Raw genomic sequence first — 6086 nt, 5'->3', positions numbered from 1 at the left:
GGGAGCAGGGGCAGGGAGGGAGCGAGAAGGAGCGGCGGGGACAAAGCATCAGGGACTGACTGCAGCCTGCATTCCCCCATTTAATTTGGCAATAGGTCCTACTGTCTCCCTTCTCAGTCTATTTTGCCTATCACAATAATTTTTGAGTGAATTCCAAATGTAAGTTTAACCCTCAAACTTCACAAAAGAATTAATGTGATCAAGAATCTTAAAGAGTAATGAAGCATTACAACTAGAAATTACATTAATGCTATATAACTTAAAAAGCATTTACTGTGTCATCTATGGAAGACACATTTTAATTGTTTCTCATTAGGTCTTTTCAACTGCTCAGCTCCACATACTTAGAAGTGTTTCTGACTTGTGTGCATGTAGTCTTCACAGAGAAAAAAATTAATCTTGCTCAGTAAAATTCTTAAATTTCTTAATCTGATTTTGCACACTTCAAAGCTTTATTAGAGAAGAATGAAAACCGCACTTCCTTAAAATTGTACTTTTTGACTTGAGTACCAAAACCTCGTCCATATGGAGCCTAAGCATTAAAATTTCACTTCCACCATCCTTCACCCACATACATTTAATATTATATTTTCCTTATTAGTTGTTAAAATTGATACCAGGCTGTATCAAATTAATCTTGGGTAGTAATACGGTCGTTCTTTATTAAATAAAAATTTGGTATCTTGAAGTTCCAATATACATGTATAACTACTACATCAGAATCATGCAGTCACAGGTAAAAGCTATCCAACATGAAGACAACCCTTTCCTCCTCCTGCCCTACTGCACCCTACATACTTCTCATTTGACAGCTTATACTCGTATCACAGGGCTTTCCACCCACAACTTGTTACAGTCTTTCCTTTCATATGCCTTCAAAGGAATATATTCAATGGTCTGCAATGCCAAAGAACTTTGAACAGGGCTCCACCAGGAAAATGAGCTTTGTCTGGCTCAGAACTGGACTAAAGGAAATCCAGAAATTTGTATCACATTTCTCTTACTGTCATTTCAACAATTTGCACAGCATTGAATGAAGCTGCAGTGCTACACTGAGACTGGATTTCTGTGCAGTTTTTAGAGACATGTCATTATCTATTTATTTCAGGAGTACAATAAACCTTAACAAGTTCCTTCCTTTAAAAACAGATCAAGTATTACTCGAATTTTCAATCATACCCATTTTCAAGAAATCGCCTTATAGAACAACCTGGCTGTTTTCATCCCAAGCTGTCTTTTAAATGAATGATGAGATGTCTTTAATAGCAAGAATAGATATCTGATTAAAATTGAATTGCTACAATTTATACAAGACTATAAATGAAATACAGAAGTTATAACCTATCAATAATAAAGAGAGCAGGAAGTCCTGGATGCGTGCTGTCTGGCTTTTAGAAAGCCACAGAAAAGTTTGCAGTGCTTTCAAGCAGAATGCCAGTATTTCCCATCCACAGTGAAAAGATATACCTCCAGACTTTAAGATTTCAAGTTCCCACTTCTAATACCGCAAATGGTCTAAAATGATCATACAACCTGAGAGATTATATCCCTGTTAAACAAAATAACCCCAGGTAACATGCAAGACAAGAGGAGTTGGTCTAATGTTCTCATGTCAATGGTGCAGATGTCTGTATTGCAGACAGCTGCCCAGACTGCCTGACAGGCGATGGAGAGAAACAAGCACATATGTTCTGTGAACAAGACTCATCAAACAAGTGTTCCTTCCCCACACCCCGATAAACCACCCTAGATTTTTCTGTAAATGCATATCCAACAAAAGGAATCTAGACACTTGAAATGCAAGTGTCTATGTTACAAGTAATTGAAGTTTAGCCATCTACCTGGATAGGAAACACTGCAATGCCAACCTTCCAATAAATCTCATGTCCACAAGAAAACTTAATATTTGAAATAAGCTTGATTGAGGAGAACAGGATGCCAGAAATATTGTTTCTCTGTCTTGCTGGCAAAGAACTGCAACAGACTGACATTACGATCACTTATGGTTGTAAATACTGGTCAAGTTATCCTTTATTACTCCTGAACTTCCAGAAGTATAGAGCTCTCGTGTGGGGAAAACATACCTCACCCTTTCCACACTGAGGGCGGGTGGCCCAGTGGAGCTGCGGCTGTGGCTGATGCCACGCAGCCCCAACCCATGCATGCAGCCCCTGTGCCAGCAGGGTGCGGCCATGAGGTCACAGCGCCGCGCTGTGACGCTGTGCCAGGCCACGGGCACCTCTCTGCGCTGGCCCCAACGGCGGCACTCACGCAGCGGTGGCAGCATGGGGCGGATGTGGGGGGCTGCGGCCCCCACCCGCCTCCTCCTCCTCCTCCTCGTGCTGTGTGCCCGGGATGCCTGGGCTATGCCAAGGCGAGCGCTGGGAGCAGGTGGGCGCCAGCGCCGGGGGCAGCGGCAGGGCTGGATGCAGGCGAGTCGCCGGAGGGGCTGGGGGCCGAAGCCTGGGCTGAGCCCCCCCGGGGCCCCTGTGAGCCGAGCCTTGCGCCGCGCTGCCCCGGCTCCAGCCTTCCCCTCCGTCGGGAGGTCCCTGAGCCCCGCCGCAGCCTCGGGCATCTCGCCCCGTGCCCCGGCCCCTCCGTCACTGCAGGGTGCTCGGGGGCACAGCGGGCAAGGGGAACGTGTCTGCTCTCTGCTTGCTTCCAGGTGACGATGCACTCGGCAGCGCTTCCCCAGCTCCTCAGCTGGGTCCTGGAGTGGAGCTCCAGGGGCAGCCCAGCGGTAAGTTGTCACTGTCCCCTGCCTCCAAAGCAGCAGCACTGGTCCGCGGGCGACTGGAGGTCCTGCGCAGGCAGACCACCCCCTTCTGAGGGGTCGTCCGCTCCCTGGGGGGGCTTCCCGAGGGCAGACTTGGTTGCAGCACGCAGTGGAAGCCCTCCTCACCTGTCCTGGCCCCCATCTGTGCCCGCAGGCCGTGCTGTTCCAGCTGCGCCGTGGAATCCTGCTCCTGAGACTGGGTGGCACCCCACAGGTACGTGGGCTACGGTGTGGCTCTTGCTTTCCTTGGGGTTTGTTGGTGGCTTTCTGCGCCAGCTGAGCAGTGCTGCAGCCTCTCCCTGGCCAGTGGGCTCTTCTCCACAAGAAGCGGGGACGAGTGTTTTTCCACCAGCTCGCCCTGCTCCTGAGCCCTGCGCCGTGCCCCGGCCCCTCTGTCAGCGACCGCAGGGCACTGGGGTAGAAGGAGCTCCCAGCACGCACTGGCAACAGTTTTGCTCTGTTCAGAAACACTGTGACCAGCAGGGCTAGGGAGGTGATCGTCCCCCTGTACTCGGCTCTGGTGAGGCCGCACCTCGAGTACTGTGTTCAGTTTTGGGCCCTTCGCTACAAGAAGGACATTGAGGTGCTTGAGCGGGTCCAAAGAAGGGCGACGAAGCTGGTGAGGGGCCTGGAGAGCAAATCCTATGAGGAGCGGCTGAAGGAGCTGGGCTTGTTCAGCCTAGAGAAGAGGAGGCTCAGGGGTGACCTTATTGCTCTGTATAAGTACATTAAAGGAGGCTGTAGCGAGGTGGGGGTTGGCCTGTTCTCCCATGTGCCTGGTGACAGGACGAGGGGGAATGGGCTAAAGTTACGCCAGGGGAGTTTTAGGTTAGATGTTAGGAAGAATTTCTTTACTGAAAGGGTTGTTAGGCACTGGAACGGGCTGCCCAGGGAGGTGGTGGAGTCACCATCCCTGGAAGTCTTCAAAAGACGTTTAGATGTAGAGCTTAGGGATATGGTTTAGTGGGGACTGTTAGTGTTAGGTTAGTGGTTGGACTCGATGATCTTGAGGTCTCTTCCAACCTAGAAATTCTGTGATTCTGTGCCTGTAGGTGATTTGTCCGGGACGTCCGAGCATGGTCCTGTCCTCGTGCCCCAGGGCGATCCCCCAAGTAAGTCAGCGGGAGGGAGGAGCGAGCATTGCCCTTGTTGTTTGCTGCCCGCGTGCAATGGACCTTCAGCCTTCCTTGGCCTCAGCCGCGCAGGAGAGCAGAGAGGGAAGGGCTCAGGCTCGGTGACACGCCTGGGGCGCTTTGCCTTGCCAAGCTGTCTTTGCCAGCCGCTCCGCCCCCATGCGTGCTGCAGAGCCAGCGGGCACGGTGGGCTTGAGTTTCGAGCGTGGGCTGAGCTCTGGGGAGGCCCTTCTCTGGGCAGCTGCACGCACGCTTCGTTCGTTTTGTCCCGGCACGCTGGCACTGCAGGCCCCTGCTGCCTGTTTGCAAGAGGCTCCTGGGCGGGAGGGAGAGCCCAGGGCCATGCAGCAATCCCCTGTGGGAGCTGCGCAATGGGAAGAAGCATCCCGCCCTGTTTGGTGGCAGCTGCTCTGTTCTGTGTTTGCTTGCAGGTGTGGCTGTAGGCGACGGCTCTCCAGCTTCTGCACTGGGTCCTCGAAGAGCAAGGCATCAAGCGAGAAGAGGCCAAAGCTCCCAGAGGACCTCGGCAATCCTGCAGGAAATCCTGCAGGAACTGGAGGGAGCACAGGGTGGGTGTGCTGCACGGGGAAGCCTGAGGAGCTGGCTACAGCCGTGTGCATGCTGAGAAGCATCGCCTGCTGCAGCTAGAAGCATCCTCCTGCTGAGGAGCGGTCGCTCCCAGTGCAACTGTGCCGCTTTCTTGCCGAAGGGGCGGACGGAGAGGCTGTGCAGAAGGAGGCGCTTCCCAGGGGAAACACGCTGCCAGGCTCGGAGGGAGCGCCAGAGGCAGCGCCAGCGACTGTCCCGCCAGGTAATTGCCGTCCGGTGGCACGCTTAGCACAGAGCAGGTGCTGCCAAAGGAGCCTGGAAGCGCTCTGCAGGAGGGCTGTGGGCTCTGGCGCGCGGAGCTCAGCGCCAGCAGTGTGCCAGAGATGCTGGTGGGCCTCTGTGCCTGTGGGTGGGGATCGCCTGCCTCCCACTGCAGCCAGTTGCAGCCCGTGACCCGTACCGGAGCGTACCTCCCGCAGCACCTGAGCCCCGCAGCTTGCCCAAGACCCCAGGGGCCCAATGCAGCACCGCAGCAGCGAGTGGGACCCCTCCTGTGACCTGCGGCCCAGGGGGCTGCACGGACTCGCAGAGGGAGCCTCTCCATCCGCCCGTCTGTCTGCCCGTCCTTCGGCATCCTCTGTGCCTAAGCCGTGCTGAGGCTTTCCCTTTCTCTCCTTCTTGGCAGTGCTCTCGGAGCCCGGAGAAGCCCGCCACACTGGGGTGTTCCAGTTTTTTCAAGAGAATCCAGGTACTGAGCAGCCCGTAAGCGGGAGCCGCGAGCATGGCGGCGGCGCCTTCTGCTGCAAGCAAGGCAGCTTCTTCCCGGAGAGGCTGGCAGCGGGAGAGCGACCATCTCGGCACCGCCAGAGCTCCCGCAGGCTGCCCAGCAGCGCGAGGACGCACTAAGGCCCAGAGCTGTTCCTCCAGGTGCGGCTGGCGAGAGGAGCGCGAGTGCCTCGGCCGGTGCTGCCGTGCGCAAGCACTGCCTCGTGAGCGCGGTGGCAATCGTGGGCTCCCTGCTCTTCGGCATGCTTCTGTGCTGCGGGGTCATCCGGCTGCGCAGGAGAAGACAGCAGTGAGCAGCCGTCTCTCGCCCCAGCTCCCCTTCGGCTGGCTGCCGCTGGCCTTGCAGCACCGCCGGTGAGGTGCTGCGGCGCGGCCGCCGGGTGCTGCCCTGCCTCCTCTCTCCGCAGGCGCCTCTCCACAGCCTCAGAAGCCCGGGCACCGAGACGGGCCCAGCGCCAGCGGCCGCCACCCGGGCCTGGACGAGCGCACCCCAGCCGGCTGCAGCGCGACCGGCCCAGCGCCCTCCAGCCCCCGTGGATACCACCCCCCCGGCCCCCACCACCGTCCCGGCCCTCCTGCCAGGGCTGGGGGCGGCCCCCCCGGCATGTGGGGCAGCGGGGGGGTGAGGACTGGCAGCCGTCCGGCAGCTTTTCTGAGTAAAGCTCTGCACCCGAATCGCCAGTGTCCAGGCTGTGCTTCGCCTCGCACTAAGTGGCCAGGGGAGGGAGAAGCTACAAGCAACCTGCGGACACCTTTCCCCCCTCTCCAGCATCTTCTGCCGCTTGTCCCCGCTCTCTTGCCCTGCTCCAGCACGCAGGCCCTCCCATGGCATTGCAGGCCTT

At 56.1% G+C, this 6086-nt stretch overlaps 1 long non-coding RNA gene across 1 annotated transcript; it reads left to right on the top strand.

The window, feature by feature from the left end:
• The first annotated feature begins 2662 nt into the window (after positions 1–2662).
• Positions 2663–4278, top strand: LOC137849032 (uncharacterized). Its single transcript, XR_011091646.1, has 3 exons — positions 2663–2740; positions 2931–2990; positions 3829–4278. It is a non-coding gene; the product is annotated as an uncharacterized lncRNA (long non-coding RNA).
• Positions 4279–6086: the final 1808 nt, after the last annotated feature.

This window comes from Anas acuta, unplaced genomic scaffold, assembly GCF_963932015.1.
Source record: "Anas acuta unplaced genomic scaffold, bAnaAcu1.1 SCAFFOLD_51, whole genome shotgun sequence".
Lineage (NCBI taxonomy): Eukaryota > Metazoa > Chordata > Aves > Anseriformes > Anatidae > Anas > Anas acuta.
This window is presented reverse-complemented; position numbering and strand designations above follow the sequence as displayed.